The sequence below is a fragment of the Eptesicus fuscus genome, chromosome 1, assembly GCF_027574615.1.
Source record: "Eptesicus fuscus isolate TK198812 chromosome 1, DD_ASM_mEF_20220401, whole genome shotgun sequence".
Classification (NCBI taxonomy): domain Eukaryota; kingdom Metazoa; phylum Chordata; class Mammalia; order Chiroptera; family Vespertilionidae; genus Eptesicus; species Eptesicus fuscus.
The window spans coordinates 17990913-18016406 of record NC_072473.1 but is presented as its reverse complement, the minus strand read 5'-3'; the positions used below and the strand labels follow the sequence as shown (position 1 = coordinate 18016406).

Below are 25494 nucleotides of genomic sequence, written 5' to 3'. Positions count from 1 at the left end.
TCAGGGCCTTGATGTTGTTAAATGTGTTATGTATAAGAAGTAAATAATACCCTCTTCTGAGAGTTAATATAAGGATTGAAGCATAATATTTTTAGTTTAAACCTTATTAAAACTGCCATAATTCAATTTTTGGAACTCAAAAAATTGACAATTTTCTTATGGTTCACTGCAAAATATACAGGGCGGGGGGGAAAGTAGGTTTACAGTTGTGAGTATGCAAAACACAGAGTTTATGCTTGTATTATTATTTATTATTATATTATTTTCCATATGAACAACTGTAAGCCTACTTTTGCCCCACCCCATTTATAAAGCCCTTTGTACACAGAAACTACTAAATTGCTTAAAGCTCTTGCTCTTTCTGTGGGAAAGTGGTATGTTCAGAACCTCCCTTTCTACCACACTTACCCCTGCATCTCCAGAAGCTCGGTATTGGAAGCAGAATTAAGAGTAGAGAAGAGGTTTGTTGTCTTCCTTACCTCTAAAAAGTTATTGTTTCCAGAACACAAGTTTTTGGCTGGTGGGTCAAGTGTCTCTGTAGGGGAGGGGCCAAGGGAGAAGTAAGGGGCAAAGTAGGTGACACTTCTATAACTTAGAAACTTAGAAACACGATGTGAGCTAGTGTGTGTCAATAGTGAGAAGAGACTGGGATTGAGGGAGGAGAGGTTTGGGGCTTCTTTTATATAGAATTTTTAAAAATATATATTTTTATTGATTTCAGAGAGGAAGGGAGAGGAAGAAAGAGATAGAAACATCAATGATGAGAGAGAGTCATTGATTGGCTGCCTCGTGCACACCCCCCACTTGGGATCAAGCCCACAACCTGGGCATGTGCCCTTGACGGGAATCAACCTAGGACCCTTCAGTCTGAAGGTCGATGCTCTATCCACTGAGCAAAACCAGCTAGGGCAAGTTTAGGGCTTCTTCGTATGTGAAGATGCAACCAATTCAGCAGGTTGGGAGGAGGAATACCTATTAGCCATCTCTACCCTGATTTTTCCATATTGATTCTCTCCATAACTGCTTTAATGACTGACAGTCCCTCTCTTCTACAATTCCTCTCTTGCCCATGAGTGTTTAGTTGTCCAGTAAAGTAATGGAGAGGATTTGTGAAGAGTTCAAGAGAAACTCTCTCCCTTTTTCCCCTTTCTGTAATTCTTCCTATAACTAAAGGAAAGGGAAGCCTCTGAAGCAACCAAAAAGGAAGACAGAATGAATACTCCATAGAGTAGAAATAAATATGGGCCTGGGGTAGCCCATTCAGGGCAGCTCTTCCTAGGCTGGGGCTCAGATACGTTTATAAATTTTCTCTGTTACTTTTAATTATTCACTTAACAAGCATTTGTTGTCTTCCCAAATACACTGTCAGCAACCTAATTTCAGGGGGCACATCATGTTTGTGTGCATTTTACTTTCTCCCCTTTCATCCTGCTACTTTATTTTTCTCATAAATTTAAAGCAGTCAAGTTCAATAACAATATACAAACTCCAAAACCCAGTCAAGCCTCTTTTACTTGTAAAATATCTGGTTTCAAGCTCTTTAGTTCTCTAATAGACAGGAAGATCCTACCCCTGTTTTATCTGTTTTGATGTCACTTCCTCTTGCTTCAGCACTTTCTAAGTGGAGCAACTGCTTAATTTCCTTCTGAAAATATCCTCTCATACACTTGAAGACACCTATTAAACTTGGATAGCTTCCTTTGTTGTAGCTCAATAGCCTGAACACCTTCATTTTTGTTCAGAGATATAATTTCTTATCTTTTAATCTTTTCAATTGACCTTGTCTGAATCCTATCTAGTTTCTCCCATATATTTATACAAATGAGAAGATTTAAACTTTGTTTCCAAAGATTCCCAGGAAAAATTAATCATAATTAATCACTCCCTCCATCGAAGTTCAATTCCCCTTAGAACAACTAGAACAAGGCCATTGTTTATAGGTACAAGTTGACTCTTTAACAACAGGGGGAATGGAGAGCAAACCCTCTCCCTATCCCACACAGTCCGAATTCCAAGTATAACTATTAAATCCTCCAAAACGTAAGTACTTATATCCTGCTGTTGACCAGAAGCCTTACATATAGCATAAACAGTCTATTAACATATATTTATATATTATATGTATTATATACTGTATTCTTACAATAAAATAAGCTAGAGAAAAGAAAATACAAAATCATAAGGAAGTAAAAAATCCGTTTACAGTATTTATTGAAAAATATCCACACAATTCAAACCCATGTTGTTTAAGGGTCAATTATTTCTGGGTGCGGTGCAGTTCATGGTCAACCAGAGTGTACCTAAGGTTTTTATAATTAGTGCTAGAGTTCTCAAGTCTTTGGTGAGAGAGTCATCCTCAAGAATTCCAGCTTTGTGAAGGATTCTGACATTACAACTCCAAGTGCTAGGGCTAACGTTAGGCCTTGAGCAATCTCTACCAAAGATGGGGAGTTAAAGATGGACACACATTTTTTTGTTGTTGCTGCACTTGAAGAGGTTGAGTCTACATTTCCTCCCCTTAAATGTGGACTGGCTTGTGACTGCTTTGACCAATAGAATATGGAAGAAGTAATATAATGCCCAGTTGCAGGTTGCTTTGCTCAGTCTGGGCTGCTGTAACAAAATACCATGCACTGGCTGACTTCAACAATGTTTATTTCTCATAGTTCTGAAGTCTGGGAAGTCCAAGGTTAGGGTTCAGTAGATTCAGTTCTTGGGGAGGACTCTCTTCTGGGATTGCAGACAGCCATCTTTTCACTATATTCTCACATGATAGAGAGAGAATTCTTCCTCATTATTAAGGGTATTAATTCCATCATAAGGGCTCCACCCTTGTGACTTAATCTAATCTTAATTGCCTCCTCAAGGCCCCACTTCCAAATACCATTACACTGGGGACTGGGACTTCAACATAGGATTTGGGGGAACACAAGCATTCAGTTTATAGCATAGGCCTAACCTTGTAGAGGATTAGCAGTTACCACTTCTATCCTCTGGGAACCCAGAGTTGTCAAGCAAGAAACTCAACTTTTCTGTTGGAGAGAACTCATGCAGAGAAAACAAAGATAGGAAAATAGACACAGCTGAGCCCAGCATTACAGTTGTCCCTGCCAAGTTGGTAAGAATGTGAGGGAAGCCATCTTGGATCCTCTAGTTCAGTCCAACCACAAGCAAAATATCATGGATTGACCATGTCAATGCCACATGGAGCATTGTGGCATTGTCCTGTCTAAATTCTTGACCTACGATATTGTAAAAGATAAATTGTTTTAGCGAGTCAATAGTTTTGAAATGATTTATTATCTATACATACAAAAGCCTAAGTGACCATTATGACTGATGGACCGAACGACTGGTCACTATGATGTGCACTGACCACCAGGGGGCAGATGCTCAATGCAGGAGCTGGCCCCTGGTGGTCAGTGGGCTCCCACAGCCACCCTCCCATGGCCAGCCAACCTCCCACAGTCCCTCCCCCCAGCTGGCTGGCTTGATCGGCCCCAATTGGGGACTAGGTGACACAGCCCCAATCACAGGCCAGGCCGAGGGACCCCCACCTGTGCACAAATTCGTGCACCAGGCCTCTAGTATAACAATAGATAGCCAGCACAAGGAAGAAACAACATTTTCTCTCTTCACATTGCTACCTTTTCTCTATGCCTCTCAATATTCTCTTAACCTGTAAATATTGAGTACTCTGACTAAGTGGCTGTGGTTGCAGCTGTGACATATGGGGGTAATGTAGAGGGTTTGATTATCATACAAACAATTCTTAAGTATTTCTCTAAGAACTTAGATTTCTATACTTCTTCGCTACCACAGTTAGCTCATCCAGGGACACTGGGAAAGACCAAAATACTAAATAGGCAATTTTATCTCTTTACGGCAGTTTCTGATTATTTCATCTTGGAGCCCTGAGCTTCCATGTGAGAAGAATGACCACTGCTACAAAGACCACAGGGAGATAAAACATAACTTATTCATCATCAGAGGATAAATACAAAGGCTCTGCTCTAAACCGTTCTAATAAAAAATGTGTTTTGTCTCATATTTCTTCATGCAAGAATGATTCTTAATTTAGTTTTATTACAGAAATATGATGGAGAAGTTGGTTAAACATGCATGTACAGGAGGAAGAGAGGCAAAACTGCAGTGCATCCTAATATTCCTTAGTCTATCCATATGGGTCATGAAAACTGATTCCTAAATATCAAGGTCCTAAAACATATCTATTTATGGGGCCAGAGGGGTTGCTGTGGACATGTTATTCTCTTTCCTCATGGCTTGTCTACCTAGAGTCCCACTTCGGTTACATTTTCTGAAATCTTGCAAGTATGAAAGCATGATCTGAACAAGCTGATTAGGTGCTGCATTATTTCTAACTGATAAACAGGACTCAATCCTCCTAGAAAGATCTTCCTCTTCAAGGATTGATTTTTACAGGCATATGTCCCTCACTGTTACTGCATCAGACATAGAGGCTTATTTCTTTTTGGTTCACTTGTCTAAGGTGGGGGAATCAAATGATTTAGTTTACATGGATCCAATTATTTTATAAACTATTTCAAGGTATGTCATTATAGCCAACGACACACTTCCATTCGCAGCAGTTACCAATGCAAGATGATTTTCACTTTAACTACCAAAAATATAGTTGATATCTGCACTCTTTCCCCATTTCTTAAGGTGTGAAAATGATAGATATTTAAGAAATCACACACATACATATACACACAAAAGCAGACCTACACACACACCAGCAGTTAGTGGGGCTGGGAAATTGGTGTAAATTTCTCAGTGTTTCAATCCACTCTCTCTTTTAAAAAATACATTTTTATTGGTTTCAGAGAAGGGAGAGGGAGCGAGAGATTAAAACATCAATGGTGAGAGAGAATCATTGATCGGCTGCCTCCTGCAAGCGCCCCGCCCCCACCTCCTCTGGAGATTGAGCCCGCAACCCAGGCATGTGCCCTGACAGGGAATCGAACTGTGACCTCCTGGTTCATAGGTTGTTGCTCAACCACTGAGACACACTAGCTGGGCTCAATCCACTCTCTTATGCTGGCCTCTGGCTACTCAGAGGTATTTCAGGTATAACAGGAACAATGATGCCCTGGCTGAGGAACACATTTGAAGCCAATCTCGTGGAGGCACCAAAGTAAGTGAATCCTGAAAGGCAAGACAAAGACATAGAGAATGTATTAAACTTAGACCCTTGATGAATAAACAGATGGCTGGGACTGTGCTCAGGGCCTGCAGATCTGGTTATTAGAAAAGTCAGCAAGGGCTGTCTGGTTGAATTTTTGGTGACAAAGGTCAGAGGCTGGTTGAAATTTAGACAACCTTTGGGCTTTTCTGAATTAGAATAGATTTTGACCAACTTTTGAACTTTTTTGTGTATTTTTATTATTGATTCTGGAGAGGAAGGGAGAGGAAGAGAGAGAGAGAAACATCAATGATGAGAGAGAATCATTGATTGGCTGCTTCCTGCACACCCCACACTGGGGATGGAGTCCGCAACCCGGGCATGTGCCCTGACCAGGGAATCGAACTGTGACCTTCTGGTTCACAGGTTGACGCTCAACCACTGAGCCACGCCAGCTGGGCCAACCCTTGACATTTTAAAATGCAATATGCAGGGGATACATTGGACTGAGGAAAACACATTTGGAATGGAAACTAATTACTGCATTTCAGGAATCAGGGATCTCTGAGATATCCTTAACTGAGGAGGGTTCTCTGAAGCTTAGGTCACCTGAGTGCATGTAGCTTAACCCTTGTGATTGCTTAATTATTGGATTCTGTGGACTTGATGAGCCAATAGATTGGTATAAAGAAACTTTTAAGTCAATAGAAGATAGAATATGAAAATTACAGTCATGGTCATTATATATATTTTAGAGGCCCGGTGCATGAATTCGTGCATGGGTGGGGTCCAGCCAGCCTGGTCAGGGGGAGGGGACATGGGCGGTTGGCCGGACTGTCTGCTCCTCGAACTCCTGGTCGAGGATACAATTTGCATATTAGCCTTTTATTATATAGGATATACACTGAGTGGCCAGATTATTATGCATTCAGAAATCATAATAATCTGGCCACTCAGTGTATATGGGCATCCGGCAGAAGCAGATGTCCTATGAAGGCAAGGAAGCTCCAACTTCAAGATCCTGGTGACTTTTTCAATGGCCTCAAGCAATGTGTCCACATGTGTGTTTTGTTTTATAAAATTCACAAATTAAGATGACTTTTCACACTGTTTCTTTCGATTGTGCCATGCTCTCTGTCACATTTTCCTTCTGTCAGGTGCCATGAATGTAGCCAAAGGAACATTTGGTATTTGACTAAGGTGAAAGAGAGTTGGGAAATATTGACTTTAGATTTACTGGAGTATATTTATGTGGCTTTCAGCCATAAAAAAAAGTTATTTCTAGCCATCCAGGCAGCAATGGCTTCCAGGAAAACTTCTATAGTTTTCCATTTTGTCTGAGCCAGTGTTGTGACAGGGATATGCGAGACCAGGGGTATTACTATGATAAGAATGTGCTTTAAGAAACTTAGCACTGAAGGTTTGTGGATAGCGGAGGAGAAATAAGATTTGAAATATATGAAGCCAGGAGCTGGTCCATGGGAAATTCTTTCACTCATTTGTCATATTGCAATGGGAAGATTTGGTGTTCTTTGATGCTTGTTAAATCAGACATTCTTTCCAGTTAGAAATATATTTGCTACCACTGTGTGTACTATTATAAACGCACCATATTTTTTTCTGTTTTAATGGGAGTCATGTAAAAAGGAGCTCATCTGAATTCCTTTTGGTGCCTGTGGAAGGAGGGGAAAGAACCTGTAGTGTTTTTGCCAACACTTAGTGATGTTTGGAAAGTTGCATGCTTTAAGCGTCCAAGGCATTGGACTATGCCTTAATGTACTCATTCTAATGAAGCAAAAAAGCACCCCCACTTTGTTGGAACAAATTCTGGGCGATCTAGATAAAATAGTACACAAACACACCCGACCACCATGGCTCAGTGGTTGAGCCATTGACCTATGAACCAGGAGGTCACAGTTCAATTCTTGGTCAGGGTACATGCCTGGGTTACGGGCTCAATCCCTAGTGTGGGGGATGCAGGAGGCAGCCAATCAATGATTCTCTCTCATCATTGATGTTTTTCTCTCTCTCCCTTTCTCTCTGAAATAAAATTATTTAAAAAAAAATAGTACACAAACTTGCCACACTTTCAGCAAAACAACAAGGTAAAAACAAGTATTCTAGTGACAATTCACTTTTTTCATTAACAAATTAAAGTATGTACATGCAGTAAGAGTAATTATCTAATATATAAAAGGCCAGGGTTGTAACGACTGATCACGAGGGAAGGCTGACCAACCCGGAAGTCCTTCAGTCAGGACTGGGTTGCTGGGGTGACCCAGCACTGACTACCCAGGGGGCTGAGACCCAGAGAGAGAAGCAGGGTCTGATCCACAGCCTCAGTGGCAGCTGTTGATCAGTACTTGCCTCTCTCTTTCTCTCCCTCTTTCTTTCTGAGCTTTGCCAGCAGCTGGGTTTTTCTTTCTCTCCCAGCCCCAGGGGGCTGCTGTTAAGCCCCGTCTCTCTGATCAGGCCCAGTGATAGGCCCGGAGATGCTGACTGGCATAGGAACCAACCAATCAGAACCAAATGTAGGTGCTGTGAAGAACCAATGGCGGTCTAGGAGGTAGAGCTTTTGACGCTGACATAGAAACTGACCAATCAGAACCAAATTGGCCAGCAGAGGAGGGCAGTTGGGGGCAAGATCAGGCCTGCAGGGGAGGGCCGTTGGGGGCAGCCAGGCTGGGAGGGGAGGAAGTTGGGGGCGAGATCAGGCTGGAAGGGGAGGGCCATTGGGGGTGAGATCAGGCCAGCAGGGGAGGACAGTTAGGGGTGATAAGGGAGGCAGGCAGGATAGAGCAGTTAGGAGCCAGCGGTCCCAGATTGTGAGAGGAATGTCTGACTGCCAGTTTAGGCCCGATCCCACAGGAATCCCCAGTTGGAGAGGGTGCAGGCTGAGCTGAGGGAACCCTCCCTACATGCACGAATTTCGTGCATGAGTTTCATGCACTGGGCCTCTAGCATTACATATTAGTTTAATACACTACAATGTAGTAGCAATTTATAATGCATTTGAATTGTTAACCTGTGGCTTCTTCCTTCACAAACATAGACACAGTTCAACTTGGATCTTACTAGCTTGTGTGAACTTGGGAATCTCATGGAACCACTTTGGGCTTCTCTTTCCTTACCTCTAGAATGGAAACAGTATTTCTGTTCCTATTGTTAGGCTGTGTTAAGGGAAATCTGGCACAATATTTATTATGAGTATTTGCATGCTGCAATGTGCGATCCAGTGTTTATAGTAAGTATTTAGTGGTGATAGTTTGAAAAGGAAAACATTTCCTCATTCTGTTTACCTCCTGAATTATCCCCCCTTCTGGAAAACCTGACTATATTTTGTCTCAGCACAAATAATCACTGCAGGTTTATTTCTCAAAACAAAGTTTAAAATTGACCTCAAATCACCAGTGCAAAAATACAGAAAGAAAAACAAAACTTAAAATTTCATAATGCATCAGGCATGAGATTTTTTGAAACTCTTCCTGGGGAATACCATTTAAGTCTGCTTCCTGGTTCTACTGAAGATACATTAAGCCTATTCAAAGTGGCTTTATCTAAAGTAAAATACTGTCCATTATAAGGAAAGAGTGATTTTTCTACATAAAATTGAACTCGAGCCATCTCTTGCATCTCAACAATGGATAATATCTCAAAGATAAGTGAAAAGTGCCAAATGGCATTTTTACATAAAGTGTGTTATCCAAAAAACAAAACACAAATGCACCAAAAAACACACAAAACAAACAAAAAAACCTGGCTGCTAAGGGCTCTCACCCAGTGGAAATTCCTTATCATGATTTATCATGATCCAGGTCTAGAAACTCAATATTTTAAGTGCTTTAGTGATCAAATTTAGGGATGTTGGCCCTGGCTAAACCACTCCCAGGGTATTTCAGAGTAAAATGGGAATGTCAATCTAGTAATTTACAATGAGAAATACAACTGTCAACTTGATTGGAAAGTCAGGTCAGCCAGATCAGCACATTCTGTCTTTGTGGAAAAACACCAAAGGAAGTCAACTACAATTAGAAAATCCTGGTGAGAGAGTTACCTGACTGACTCAAATACGATAGCCCAAAGAAGCTGTATCTCTTGGTGTAGCTAACCTGTAGCAGGCTTAGAGTGGACCTTGCACAAATCTTAGAAAAAATTCACTAAGAGTTGTGCCTGGCACAATGACCAGCTGGAAAAAAGAATTGGGTCTGCACTCTTCCATCTCCTAGAAAATGTGGAGAAAGAAGGCTAATGTAAATTTTAAAATTACTGCATAATATAAAATCGTAAAACAATTAACAGCACAAATTTTATGCCAATAAAAAAGATACCCAATCAGAATTGAGGAAGCGTACTGAGTAAATTCATTAACTAGATACTCATGATGTCATTAAATGAATTCATTTATGAACTCATTTATGGATAGAAGGCTACCTATAAATCAAAGTTCTTGGTGTGGAAAGGGACTCATACATAAATAAGGTATGGTCATCTTACCATATTAAAATTCATCATCAGTAAATAAACACAATATTTTTACTTTATAACATCTATAATCAAGAGATAGGGAATTCATTATTTACTGACCACTTGTACTAAGGCCTTCTTCTTTTTTGGCACCTTAAGGAGTTGTTCTTCCTGTTTTCTCCACTGTCTGATCATACACAGTGGGATGAGGTCCAAATGGTCTCTCTGCAGCTCTATGTCCATGCTCTTTTGCATAGCTGATTACATTCAGTTTGAATTTTGCAGAGTAAGACAATCACTTACCGGTATTTACCTTTTTATTTTTTTTACATCTTTATGGGCTCAGAACAATTGGGTCCCTGTTGCAGCTGTGCACTCTCCACCTCCACCTCCAAATACGGTATCAGCTGATGTCAGTAGCAATAAGGCTCATGATTGGAAGAAGCCTATTCGACAAGGAATGAGCAGGTACGCACCCACGGGGCTCCCTCCTCAGCTGACTTCCGTGTATAAGACTCCCCTGGATTTTCTCTCTAATGATTTTATAAAAAAATAGCATCTTATACATAGGAAAATACAATAACAAAGAATGAAAAAACCATTGATAATGGTTTCAAATTCCTCACGGCAAGTAACGTTTGAGAAACTACCGTTTGCACATTTGGCGTAGTTTTGAAAAGTACACATGCAAATATAAAGACTATTAAACTAATCCTCCATTTTCAAAATCAATACCTATGTGAGGCCAGATTCATATATATCAGCCAAAACTATACACTGCACCAGTTTAAATGCAGTAGAAAATATGACATTCCAGTTGTCTTCTATTAGGCCAGACTTAGAGATTTTCAAAAAATGTAAAGCAATGGCTTTCTTTTTTTTCTTTTAACTTTTGTTGTTGAAAGTATTACATATGTACCTTTTTTTCCCATTGACCCCTTCTAGCCCACACCTACCCTCTCCCCCAGGTCTTCACCACACTATTGTCTGTGTCCATGGTTATGCATATAAGTTCTCTGGTTAATCTCTTCCCACCCACCCACCCACCCCACCCCTGGATTCCTTCTGAGAGTCAACAGTCTGTTCCATGTTTCTGTGTCTCCAGATCTATTTTGTTCATCATTTTATTTTGTTCATTAGATTCCACATATATGTGAGATCATGTGAGACTTGTCATTCTCTGACTGGCTTATTTCACTTAGCTTTGTACTTTCCAGGCCCATCCATGCTGTCTCAAAGGGTAAGAGACCCTTCTTTTTTATAAAATATATATTTCTTTATTGATTTCAGAGAGGAAGGGAGAAGAAGAGAGAGACAGAAACATCAATGATGAGAGAGAACCATTGATCGGCTGCCCGCTGCACGCCCCCAAATGGGGATCAAGCCCACAACCCAGGCATGTGCCCTTGGCTAGAATTGAACCAGGGACCCTTCAGTCTGCAGGCTGACGTGCTATCCACTGAGCCAAGTCAGCTAGGGCAAGACCCTTCTTTTTTTACTGCTGTATAGTATTCCATGGTATACATATACCATAGCTTTTTTAGCCACTCATCTACTGATGGGCACTTGGGTTAGCTTTTGAAGAAAAGAAATAGGAAGCCTATGGGGTGGTTTCTAATATACTCTCCATCCTAAAAATTTAATATAACTTTTGGTATATTTCCTATACTTTCAATTTGATTTATCAGTACACTACCAAATATAAGGTGAAATGTTGTCGTTTTTAAATGTGGACATAAATGGTTTAAAATATTTTCATTTTATTAATGTGTACAATATTGTTGGAAAACTTCCACTCAGGAATCCAAAATTGAAATAATATGTAAAAGAATATGTAACAAGAAGCTAGTTAATAGGTTGACAAAGCAACTGCCCCAAAGGGACTTAAGTATTTTGCTTTTTCATGGTGGTCAAATCCACAGATGAAAGTAAGAATTAGTTGGATAATGTCGGGTTCTTGATCCAGCATCTAGAAGGGTTCAGGAATCTGGAGAAGCACTGTGTGTAAATTAACAAAGAGTCCAGAGATGAAACATAATTTTGGAAGGCATTATGGGGAGCCAGAGAAGACTTAGCTAAAGAAACTACACTGAGTGGCCAGATTACTATGCGTTCAGAGGTCATAATAATCTGGTCACTCATATATATATTAGAGGCCCGGTGCATGAATTCATGCATGGGTGGGGTCTGGCCACCCTGGCCAGGGGGAGGGGACATGGGCAGTTGGCCAGCCTGCCTGCTGGTAGAACTCCTGGTTGAGGGGACAATTTGCATATTAGCCTTTTATTATATAGGATATGAACTGAGTGGCCAGATTATTATGCGTTCAGAGGTCATAATAATCCGGCCACTCAGTGTAAATTCTCCTTGTCTCAGGACCCCTTGCTTTTTATTAACACAAATTGTCCTAAGGGAAAGTAGATATACACTTCAAAGGCCAGGGTTTGGTACACAGAATCCATTGTCAGATTGGAAGAATTACCTCCAGCTGTTCAGGTGTTTGGCCAGGAGGAGGCAATAACATGTAGATTAAGATGCCCTTAGCTGTCTGGTAGCAAACGATCAATTTATGCATCCTTTTCAGGTTTGGGGAAATGCCCTCAGCCATCTCCAGATGATTCAGCCCTGCTGACATGCTGGAATTGGCTTCCGGCAGTTGGAAACTCCTGTCTTCCCAAAGTGGTGCTAAGTCAGTAAATGAATCTTGACAATATGGGGTTTCTCCCTTTCCCCATTCATCCAGCATGGCCTCAGTGTCCTCTTTAGATAACCAGTCAGCAGGGCTTTATGTGCTCTGGGACAATCTATGAAACACAAATGATGTCATTACCAAAGTGACTTCAGTCGTGCTTACAACCAGTAGAAAGAGACATCAGGAGAAATACTGAAAGAGTGATTCACACATGAAGTGACAAAAATTCATCTGAGAGAGTGAGAATGGGGAAGAGGAGTTTATTGAATGCCATCCCCATTCCACCCCACCCCCAGTTTCTGGGGCACTGGAACCAGTGATGCCCATTTACAAAGACTCATAATGATTTAGATTTCTAAATATTAGGTAAACAAATAAAAAAGTCTTATCTATCTCTAAGGCAACTAGTAGAACAAATCCTAAACCATTACTGGAATCCAAGAAGAAATTGAATTAATGTACTGGGTTTTTTCCTAAAGGTAGTGGAAACTGTAAGGTCCTATTACCAAAAATGTATTAGGATGAAAGTAGAGAGCTCCAACTGTAGCCACACATTTACAAAACATATTGTTTCCAGAGGTCATAATAATCTGGTCACTCATATATATAGGAAGCTTAATAAAATGGTGTGTATGGATTTTTACTGGTATGGCATGGGGAGGACTTAGATTAATGACAAGAAGGAGGATTAAAGGCAATTTATGCCTAAAGAATGATTAAAAAAATATCAATAAAGTTATTTGGAAGACATCTTGTACTGTCCACAGGAAGGATGAATGATTTGATGGTATAATAAATGCATTGATTTCAACACTTAGCTGTGGAAGGCACTTCTTTTATTTCTAGAACAATAAACACCCTTTTTACATGAGCTAAGATAGGAGGGAGGAAGGTTTATTTGCCTTTCTGGGCCTTGGTTTTCCTCAGATAGAACTCCTGTTCCTTGCCCTCGAGCACATAACCATCTGCTGGGCTGCATTGGCCTGGTCTGGAATCAATGCACTCAAGAAGCTTGCCCTGTTGGAACTGCTCCTCTAGAAGAAGACAGATTTAAGCCTTCTTATTCCTTTCATCATATTTCTTCTGAAGTTTCTTTGATCATTTTTTGTTTAAAATCTTTCCTCCTCAGGAGTCAGCTTGGCCCCCTTCTTGTGGCCCAGGGGCAGTGCACAGTGGGCCTCGTACCACTGTCGGTATGGTGTGCTGTCAGTAAGGACAATGTAGTTCTTTACTCGGTATGGACCAGTTTGTGGTTTGATGCATTGTAGACAACATCAATAATCCTTATTTTCTGTGTATAACACTCCAAGTCCCAGGAGAAGCTGCCCACATCCAGCTTGAAGGCATGGTAGTGCTTGTTGCCTCCCTGCATGTAGACTGTTTGTGGGCTGTAGGGCCAATCCTAGTGTTGGCAGGGCATCCCAGCTCATTTTTCTGCTTTTTGGGGTAGGGTTTCTCTTGACCCCAGTCCTGTGGCACTTGTGCCAATTGTCCAGAGAGATGCCATGGCTTGGCGCCAGCTGGAAAGAAAGAAAGGCACTTTTTTTTTTTTAATTCTGGGAAAGGAGGGATTAATTTCTACTTGTGAAGACATCCTTCCAGTATGAAGACAAGTCATTGGATTCATCCCACAATATTTTAAAGTTGCCTCAAAAAATATTGTGGGAGAACTAGTCTTGTTTATTAGTTTTAGAGAGAATTTTGCAATTACCTAGGGCAAAATAGTATAAGAAATCTTAATTATTTTTCTCTTTTCATGCATCAAAGTTCATTTCTAATAAAGTACATTGTGCCCCAGAAGTACCTATTACATTAATGTAAAAATATTTCAACAATATACAGAACATTAACATTGAATAGAAATAATTCAAATAATAAAGTTAGGTCTATATAAAATCAGCAATAATTAAGAAGTATTTATAAAAGCTTTCACATTATATACATATATCATTTAATAGGCTATGATATATTTCATAAAATATTTTAACACATAAGCATTTAAATAGGGATATGCTTGGGTTATTATAAATGTTGATTTTTGGATCCAGAATTTAAAAATACAAGTACTACTATATAACTCAACTTAGTTATTTCAGATATAAAAAATGTTTTTCAATAATCTTTTCTTGGTATAGCTATTGGCATTCTGAGTAAGATAATTCTTTGTTGGGCACTACCTGCAGGCTGCAGAAAGTGTAGCCTCTCAGCTACTCACTCTCAAAAACACATTGGCACTTTCCAGATATTGTGACAACCAAACACTCCACGTTTTCAACCTCCTCCTAACCCCCCTTTTTCTCCATTTAAAGTAGTGATTTAGAGGATTATGATGCTCTCTAATATCTATAATAATAAAAGCATAATATGCTAATTAAATTGGATGACTTTCTGGATGAAACAAGGGCTGCAAGGGAAGCCCGGGTCCCAGGTGCCAGAGGGAAGCCAGTGCTGGCAGCCAGGGAGAGGAAGGCCTACTCTTGCACGAATTTCATGCATTGGGCCTCTAGTTATAAAAATAAAGGAATAAGTTATTTCTTCTCTCTCTTTCTCTATCTCTATCTCTATCTATACCTCTATCTCTACCTCTGCCTCTACCTCTCCTTTCTTTTTAGAAACTGCTATTGGAAACAATAACCAAACAACATTTTTTTCATGATATTTTAGAGCTAGAAAAATTCTTTTATATGTATTATGTTATTCAATTGTTGCATTATCTATATTAGGAAAGCAGAACATATATAATATTTTTCTTTTGATGTGTTAAAAAAAACCCACTAAGGCTCAGGGAAGTTAGATTCTCTAAGTATCATACTGTAGTGAAGTTGAAATTGGTGTCTTGGTTATAACATTTAGATTAGTGACCTTTCAACTGCATCTGACTGAAATGTTAACATGTCCCCTGTCCTCAAGAAAACAATAGTTTAAGTGGGGGGAAAATATCAATCAACATAACTTAAGTCATGAATTTCATGATGCAGACTAATGCACACATCGCCTACAGAAAAAATGTTAATGGTTTAATGATTAACTGTTAAAGATAAACACTGGGTAATCTGGTTTTACCACTTATTAATAACAATGTATTGAAACCTGGTTTTTGTTTGGTGCTCAGCTTGATGCAGACACTACTGCACATAAGAAATAACTTAAAATGGTGTCTATAGTAAATAGAGTGCATTTGAAATACCAAGCTACTAGGGGCCTGGATTTGTCAAAGGGAGAAGGGCATGTAGAGGAAAAAGAAATACTTTCAAATTTCTTTTATTATGATGAAATCACATGCTTATGCTCAACATTTAAACAAATCATTTTTTAAAATTATTAATGCATCTTACAAATTTACAACTATAGCATTTCAGTACTACAAAGTTAGGCAACTTTGTAGGGGTTGTTTTGATGAATGTAACTTACAAAATTGATATCATGATTGACAATTGCAGTCACTTTAACTTCATAATTTACCTTTATTTCTCAGTTTTATTTTTGTTACACAATCTTAAGAGAATAAAATTCATATAGATAAGATGATGCTAATTGCACATATCATTTCATAGTTTATCTTTATTTTTTAAGCTTTAATTATGTGACTGTTTTTTAATCAAATCTTTATTGTTCAGATTATTACAGTTGTTCCTCTTTCCCCCCCCCCATAGCTCCCCTCCACACGGTTCCCACCCCACCCCATGCCCTTGCCCCCCCACTGTCTTTATCCATGGTGTATGATTTTTGTCCAGTCTCTTCCCACACCCACCACAACCCTGTCCCCCTGAAGATTGTCCATCCACTCCCTTTCTATGCCCCTGATTCTATTATATTCACCAGATTATTCTGTTCATCAGATTTTTTATTCACTTGATTTTTAGATTCACTTGTTGATAGGTATGTATTTGTTGTCACTTTGTTCATAATTTTATCTTTACCTTTTTCTTCTTCTTCCTCTTCTTAAAGAATACCTTTCAGCATTTCATATAATACTGGTTTGCCGGTGATGAACTCCTTTATCTTTTTCTTATCTGTGAAGTTCTTTATCTGACCTTCAATTCTGAATGATAACTTTGCTGGGTAGAGTAATCTTGGTTGTAGGTTCTTGCTATTCATCACTTTGAATATTTCTTGCCACTCCCGTCTGGCCTGCATAGTTTCTGTTGAGAAATCAGCTGACAATCATATGGGTGCTCCCTTGTAGGTAACTAACTGTTTTTCTCTTGCTGCTTTTAATATTCTCTCTTTGTCTCTTGCTCTTGGCATTTTAATTATGATGTGTCTTGGTGTGTTCCTCTTTGGATTCCTTTTGTTTGGGGTTCTCTGTGCTTCCTGGACTTGTAAGTCTATTTCTTTCACCAGGTGGGGGAAGTTTTCTGTCATTATTTCTTCAAATAGATTTTCAATATCTTGCTCTCTCTCTTCTTCTGGCACCCCCATAATTCGGATGTTGGTACTCTTGAAGTTGTTACAGAGGCTCCTTAAACTATCTTCATATTTTTGGATTCTTTTTTCTTTTTTCTTTTCCGGTTGGGTATTTTTTGCTTCTTTGTATTTCAAATCTTTGACTCAATTCTTATGAACCTCCAGTCTGCTGTTGGATCTCTGTATATTATTCTTTATTTCAGTCAGTATATGCTTAATTTCTAGTTGGTCCTTTTTCATATCCTCGAGGGTCTTCCTAAATTTATTGGCCTTTTCTAGAAAATCTTGAAAAACCTTATAACTGTGGTTTTGAACTCTATATCCAATAGTTTGCTTTCCTCCATTTCTTTCATTTGTGACCTGTTTCTTTGTCTCTGCATTTTGGCTGCTTCCCTGTGTTGATAGAGTGGCTTTGTGTGCTAGGTGTCCTATAGGGCCCAGTGGCTCAGCCTCCCCAATTACCTGAGGTGGACACTCTTGGTGCACCCCTTTATGGGCTGTGTGCACAGTTGTGTTGTAGTTAAGCCTTGATTGTTGTTGGTATCACTGGGAGGAATTGACCTCCAAGACAATTGGCTGTGAGGATCAACTGTGTCTACGATGGGAGAACTTCTGTGCTGGAGACACCCTTATGAGGCAAGACTTGCTTCAATGGGGCTTTGGTGCTCACTGAGTCTGCCTCTTGAGTGTGTCCCTTATGGATCTGAGGAGTTGTAATCTGGATGGTCCTACTCTGACCCCTGGGTACACTGGCTCTTGGATCTCCAAGGAGGTGTTAATTTAGCCTCTCCCTGAGGCCACCCAGCAGGAGCTACAGAGAGATCTGCAGATTCTTCTTCTTTGTTTGGGTTTTGGAGGTGCCCAGATGAGGCCCAGCTGTGAAGCAATGCAAGCTGCTGTGGGGCCTTGGGCCTTCTTTTGGATGTTCTGGGTCTCCTGACTCAGCTTCAGTTTGTTAGGTAAGTTTAGATTTCAAAGGACCAGACCATTCATATGCACAAGCCTCTGTGCACAGCTTGGATGCGGCGGAGTCTCAGGGTGGAGCAAACAGCATGGCTTCCCATCAGCCCTGCCCTAAGAGGCCCCCGGGTCTCAGTGTCCCTTGGTAATCATTGCAAGCACCTCTGAGAGAAAGCCACCCTCGAGTTTCGCCCACTGCCAGACAGTCCAGTTTCTTCCCGTATGAGTATGGGTCCCCAGAGTCTAGCTCAGAACTGGAGTTCAGAGCAGTCGGGAGCTGGTGTCTCCCTGCTGATTGAGAAAGCCAGCTTCGTACTCAGTTGCCAGCCCTCTCCGCGCACGCCTCTGTACCTCTGCACTTTACTTCCGCAGTTCCTCTGAGTCTCAGTGTGCTTTTGTCTTCCCTTCTAGTTGTAGAATTTCCACTTAGCTAGCCTTCCTTTGGTTCTGGATGATGTCCGTTTTGTCTTTTAGTAGTTTTGAAGTGGTTGTGTGAGGCAGCAAGTTCAGGTGTTTACCTATGCCACAATCTTAGTTTCTCCCCTATGTGACTGTTTGAACGAAGATTCACAGTTTATCTTTAAATTTCAATATGTTCTTTAATTGAATGTATTTAGAATATTGAAAGAATAGCAAGGATATATTTGTATATATGCTAGTTCATGTATATGTGTGTATATACCTAAATCGCTAAAAACTGACTGTATTCTTTGATTAGATACTGGCTTAACTTTATCAATAAATAAGTTTCTAGACCAACTAAAAGTATTATTTCTTGGTAGAAAAATTTTAAATGTTTCTTGTAAATTTATGAGCTATTCAAAAATTTCTTTGTTAAAAAAATGAGAATGTCTAATTACTAGTTACTATTATTAGCTGCTAATAATTTCTAAGTATTCAAATTTATTTTGTTTTGCTCATCAAACCTAAAATTTAATTTGTATTTCCATTTGGTCTCTAATCCAAAGTTGTATTATGGTCTCATGAGCAGGAATTTTTAATTTAAATATTTAGGCCTATTTCAAAGTCAGATAGAAAGCCCCTAAACTCACAGTTATGACTAAAATGATATGCCATACAATATTATAATGATAAACTAACCTATGTATTTACTTATTATTTTACAACTGATTTCTAACTTCTTGCCAAAATGTGGCAAGCAATTATGGCCACTAAGTCCCTGGTCTGTAAGTGTGGAACACATGTGCTTAATTATTGTGCTTGCTTATACAATATTTTATGAAGGGATATTAATAGTTTTCAATTTTTAAAAGGACCAGAGCACATATAAACTTTCTAATCAATCTTACTTTTATGAGTTGTACAAACATGATGAACAAAGATAGTATTCGAAAAGATTTTCTTTGTTTACTTGTGCTAAAAGGACAGAAACAAATGAGGGAGAAAGATTGAAGTCTCAAAGGAAAAGATATAAAATGTGCTTAATAAAATGTTCAGTTTTTAAAAACATGAGTCAATTCCTAACATATTAGATGGAAATTCATAATAATTAATAGGACACCAGAGACTGTAATTATGGTCTCTAACAACAAAGCAAATTGCAATAGGAATAAAATTTTGACCTCTTGTTCAATTTGTTTATCACCCCAGAACAGAAAGGGAGATGGCTAGGTATAACTGCTTTCTTTTTCACATAAAGATGACCCAAGTGTTTTATTTGACTAGATGCTCAATGTGAAACCAAACCAAAATATCTCACTACAGTTTAAACTTTTGAAAGTTAGACATCATAAGTTGAAGTGACCAAGTAAAGAAATGAAATATGGCCCTAACCGGTTTAGCTTAGTGGCTAGAGCATCAGCCTGCGGACTGAAGGGTCCTGGGTTTGATTCTGGTCAAGGGCACATACTTCAGTTGTAGGCTCCTCCCTGGCCAGGGCTCTGGTCAGAGTTCGTGCAGGAGACAACCAATCCATGTGTTTCTCTTACATCGATATTTCCCTCTGTCTTTCCCTCTGTCTTCTACTCTCTCTAAAAATCAATGGAAAAATATCCTTGGGTCAGGATTAAAAATAAAATAAAATACAATTCCCTGGTTCTTGAACATGGGGGGATTTTTACAGGTGTGGTACCAAATTAGAGAACAAAAAACAAATGAATGCTTTCAGATGAAAAACATGATGATGAAGAATATTGAAATCTGCTCGGCTGGTGTGGCTCAGTGGTTGTGCATCGACCCATAAACTGAGAGGTCCCAGGTTTGATTCCTGGTCAGGGCACGTGCTTGGGTTATGGGCTCGATTCCCAGTAGGGGGCGTGCACGAGGCAACCAATCAATGTTTCTCTCTCACCGATGATGTTTCCATTTCTCTATCCCTCTCCCATCCTCTCTCTCTAAAGAAAAATAATTTTTAAAAAAAGAAACTAGAAATTCAATGATTATTACCAAAATGTTGTGTCAGGTACACCAAGGGATGAGATGTGATGAGCAGTTCTAGATCCCAAAAGATGGATCATTGAAGATCAAATTGTGAAGCAAGATTGTCAGGAGCATTTCCTATGTGGAATAACATAAGAGGGGTAATAATAAGACAGAATGTGATATGCACCCCAAAAGTAGACTGAACACTATGTAGGTTCAAAGGAAGAAAAGTAATCATGATTATTTAGAAGAATAAGGAAAAGATGTCCTTGTTTTCTTCAATCAGGCACTGATTAAGCTCATGCTAAGAGAGTCTGATTTTAGTTGTGCATGTATCAAGAAGTTTGAAACATGGACAGTGAATTCCACTCTGCACAGGATGTAAAATAATGCATAATATCTTTGCTACAAGAGTATAAGATAAATCCAGGTAAAATAGAATCGATACTTTTCTAAAGGACTATCAGAGTAGTGAAGGAACTGAAGCCTAAATTAGATGATTTCCAGAGGGGGAAAAAAACCCTTCTTCAGATAATAGTGAGCCAAGGATGCTATTTGAGGGCAATTGCTGGGTTTAGCTATCAAGCTATTGATCAAAGTGTTAGCAGACAGGACAAACTGAAGTCTGAAGTACTCATAAGTTCAATGATAATTCACTCATCCTGACAATGCTCCCCACCCCAGTTTTCCTGAGAAGATGACAACAAAGGCAAGACTTAAAAGCAGAACGAATTTGCACCGTCTTATGGAGTCTTCAATGTGAAATCAAACCAAAATCTCTCATTACAGTTTAAACTTTTGAAAGTTAGACATCATAGCCCTAGCCAGTTTGGCTCAGTGCATAGAGCGTCGGCCTGAGGACTGAAGAGTCCCAGGTTCGATTCTGGTCAAGGGGACATGGCTGGGTTGCGGGCTCAGTCCCCAGTAGGGGTCATGCAGGAGGCAGCCAATCAATGATTACCTGTCATCATTGATGTTTCTATCTCTCTCTTCCTCTCCCTTCCTCTCTGAAATCAATAAAAATATATTTAAAAAAAAGAGAAAGTTAGACATCATAAATTGAAGTGACCAGTTAAAGAAATGAAATATGGCCCTACCCGGTTTGGCTCAGTGGATAGAGCATCGGCCTGCAGACTGAAGGGTCCCAGGTTTGATTCCGGTCAAGGGCACATACTTGTAGTGCCTTTGTACCAATAAATCCAATGCTGAACCATGACCCAAACATCTCCTGGCTCAAATACAAAGATCAATAAGGCAGTCTGTTCTTTTTCTCTGATACCTGTTATAATTGATATCTATACTCCATAATTTCATTCCCATGCATTCACTCTGATCACTGGCCCTTTTCTATCCAATTTCTTCCATCTTATAAACCGACCTTTATTATTCAACTGCATAGAATCACCAATCAATTGATCTTCATGTTTTCCCTCTCTCAACCCCTCAATTGTCACTTTCAACCTTATCCAGCCCAGCTACATTCACATACACTTTCTGTTTCCTTGCTTCTCCTCTCTTCATTTTACTTGCCTGACAAAATCCCAACCACAACTAAATATAACTCTCTGCCTATTTTATATCTGCATCTAAGCAGCTGAATTTGAATGGAAAAACACAGGATCTCATTGTAAATGCATGAGTCCTGATGGATTTATACCATATTTCCCTAACGCATTTGTTCTCCTACTATACCAGATTTCATACCTTCATCTCTCTTCACACAGTATGAATATTTCCTCTCCTTATTTATTTTCAGTTCTTGACCTTTCTTATTTCCTAATGAAATAAAATAGAACTGATAAAAGAGTCCACTCTTGCCACCACATCTACCAGTCTGCTTTCATCTGGATCTATATACCCTTTCTCTTCTTCTATTTCTCTCAAAGAATGATTACAGATGCTATCCAAGGCTAACCCTCACACATGTGAAGTGAGTCCTATTCTCTCTTGTCTACTCAAAGACGTAACTCTTTCTTTTCTTTTTCTTGAGCTTTTTTTTACTCCGATATTTCTTAACAGCACATGAATGCCTGTTCTCTCTCCTTCCCAAAGTAAAACTCCTATAACTACATATCCTTCCTCTCCATTTCTTTACTTCTCTTTACATTAAAATTCTCAAAAAAAAAAAAGCTATTTGCACACTGTCTCCAATTATTTCCTATTGTCCTCTCTTTAACCCACTCCAATCAAGCTTTTACCCAAACTACATGAAACAGGTTTAATGACATTCTCTCATGACTTCCATTTTGTGAGTTCCAATGATCAATTCACAATCTTCATTTTATTTGACCAGTTAACATCTGACACAATTGTTCGTTCTCTCTTAGTTCAACCATTTTCTTCACTTGGCTTCCAGTACAACATTTTTTCTTGGTTTTCCTCTGATCACATGAGTGTTCTTTCTCAGTCTCTATTACTATATTCTCCTTCTCTTCTCAACTTCAGCAACTGAAAGGCTCAGGGCTCAGTCTTCTTCTCAATATTTACCCAGTCCCTCATCTTATATAATAAAAGCCTAATATGCAAATTGTCCCCTCTGGGAGTTCAGCCGCTCGCTATAATGTGCACTGATCACCAGGGGGTGGCACAGAACATGGTGGGTGTCAATGATGCACTGTGACCTCTTGCTGGCTACTGGGTTGATGGGGATGGAGGTGCGGTGAGAATGCAGGGTGTCTGCTGTGCTCTCTCTCACTCCCCCTGCTACACTCCCCTGGGACACCAGGGCTCGCGTGCCAGGGATGCCCCCCCCTCAGGTGCAGGGCGCCTGCGAGTAGCCTGCCCTGCACCCACATGGCCTCTTCCAGGTGAGCTGGGCCGCAGCTGCCAGGACCGCAGGGGCCAGTTGGGCTCCCCATGGGTTCACGCAGGAGCCAGTCCGTGAGGCCGACCGGGAGAGAGCACACTGCCTGCCCAGCTTCCTTGTGGGCACTGCTGGGAAGCCCAGAGGCCTATGCTGCGCCCCAGCTCCGCGATGTCTGGCCACACTCACTGCATCATCTCCACGTGGGGACTCGGGCACTGTGACTCAGGTGGAGGGGGGCACATGGGGACTCAGGGGCCTAGGTGCTACCCAGGGCCCAGAGGTCAACTGGGATTGCCCTTCCAAGCTAGACACTTGTGCTTCGATCGCTGGCCAGGCCTAGGGACCGCACCGTGCCTCTAGTTATTACAGTGGTCGCCAAATTTTCAGACCTCACGGACCACCAGTGGTCCACGGACCACCGGTTGGCAACCACTGCTCCAAAGGTTTCCTTAAACCAGGAGTCACCAATCTTTTGGACCTCACGGACCACCGGTTGATGACCACTGAGTTATTACATAAAGACACATGGCTTCAGATATCATCTATATGTTGATAATTACCAAATTTATAATCCAATATAGATTTCTCACTAGAACACTAGTCTGATGAAACTATCTACATGATGTCTCCCTTTGGATCTTTAAAAAATATATTTTATTGATTTCAGAGAGGAAAGGAGAGGGAGAGAGATAGAAACATCAATAATGAGAGGGAACATTGATCAGCTGCCTCCTGCACACCTCCTACTGGGGATCGAGCAAGAAACCTGGGCATGTGCCCTGACCAGGAATTTAACCATGACCTCCTGGTTCATAGGCTGATGCTCAACCACTGAGCCACGCTGCCCGGGCGATATACATGTTTTACTTCTTTACTACAGCTCACTGCTCCACTTTCTTGTAAGAAGAGAAGTTGTTTCCTGATTTCCCTTGGTTTTCTTCCTCATTCACTCCCTCCATTACCCCATTTCCTTTTTTTCATACCACTTTCAACTGTCTGATATATTACATATCATATTGCTATATATTTACTTTCTGTCCCTCTCCTTAGCATGTAAAATGTAATCAGACAAAAACAGGGGCTTTGTGTTTTTAGTTCAGTGTTATAGCCCCAAGTTTAGAATAGTACCTAACATATATGGTACTTTAAAGATGTTTGTTGAAAAAATAAATATATTTTAATGAAGACTGAAATTTGTTTTGTTTCAGAAATTTGTAAAATAATTTTTTAAACTAATTTTCTTTCAACTATACTTTGATAACCCTAAGGATTGTTAGTATTTATTTTCTTGACAGCAAGGGTTTTTCACTACTTGTCTTACTTTCCATAGTTAAGATTCTGTATTTTCTTTTTGATGTACATTCTACAAGAAGGCAGCTATGTGGTTAATAGAGGTAAGAGAGAAATATTTTAGAGATATTCTTATCCCTTAACTCTTTCAAAATGAGAGACTACACTAATTTACATACTGTCTGAATATGAAAAGGCCTAGAGGTGGTAGGAAGATAATTAAAACCTAGATCTGACAGGCTTGTTGAGGAACAAAGCAATTCTTGTTAAATTACTATATCATTGTAGTCTGGAGGGGTTAGAGATCTTGATATGATTATTAATATACTCACATTTGATTTGTTTAAGCAATTACATTGTTTAATGGGTGTAAAGCAACATACTTTCTATGAAAAGTTCACCTAACAGCCTTCTATATTTAATAGCCATACAATTGTCTACAAGAAGAGAGATTAAGGCAAGCATGTCTGAACTAATATATGAAGAGTCTCATAAGAAACAATTATATACAAAGTAATAAACTCAATATCATTTAAACGTATGTGCAAATATTGAATAGTCAAATTAATGTTCATAAAAATCTATAGCCATTTTATTCTATTGAGTATTAATATGGTTATGGATGCTGTTCATCAATTGTGTTTTGTCTCTTATTTTCAACCCTTTTTTAAAAAAATTTTTCTCTTGGCATTATGTATAAAAAGTATTTTAAGATGTGCATAAACCATTGGTTTGACAATCAGTATTCAAAGGATAATACTATTGCAAACAATTTTTCTGGGGAGCCAAAAGAATTATATTCGTTTCCTGTTGGTATTAGAACAGTGTTCTTGCAACACTTTCATGGGCAGAAATGCTAACTCGAAACATCTTTACAAAGAAACTCACTATGAGGGCATTTAGATTGGTTTAACATGAACATATTTGCAGCAATTTTCACATATCTTACCTTATAATAGACAAATATGCAAATTGACCGCACCTTCGCTACGCCCAAGCCACGCCCACCAAACAAGCCATGCCCATCAACCACGCCCACCAGGAAACCGTTGCAGGGACGTTGGGGTGTGGTGGAGCCCAAGGCCGGGAAAGCCACCCGAGGCTTTCCCGGCCTTGGGCGCCAGCGGGGAGCCTGCTCCGATCTCAGGAGACCACTGGGGGTCGGCTCCTGCGATTGGTCGCAGGGACGTTGGGGTGCAGCCGAGCCCAAGGCCACCGCCTGGGGCCAAGCCCAGACCCTGAAAGAAGGCAGAAGGCGGTGGCCACAGCCAAGGCCTGGGTCCCCGGTGCCGGCAGAAAACTGGTGCAGGCAGCCAGGTGAATGAAGGTCTATTGCACGAATCTTCG

General features: G+C 40.0%; 1 pseudogene; it reads right to left on the bottom strand.

Moving 5' to 3' along the window:
• Window positions 1-13196: 13196 nt before the first annotated feature.
• LOC129148856 (40S ribosomal protein S8-like) overlaps window positions 13197-25494 on the bottom strand; it is a 35027-nt pseudogene continuing 22729 nt past the window's right edge.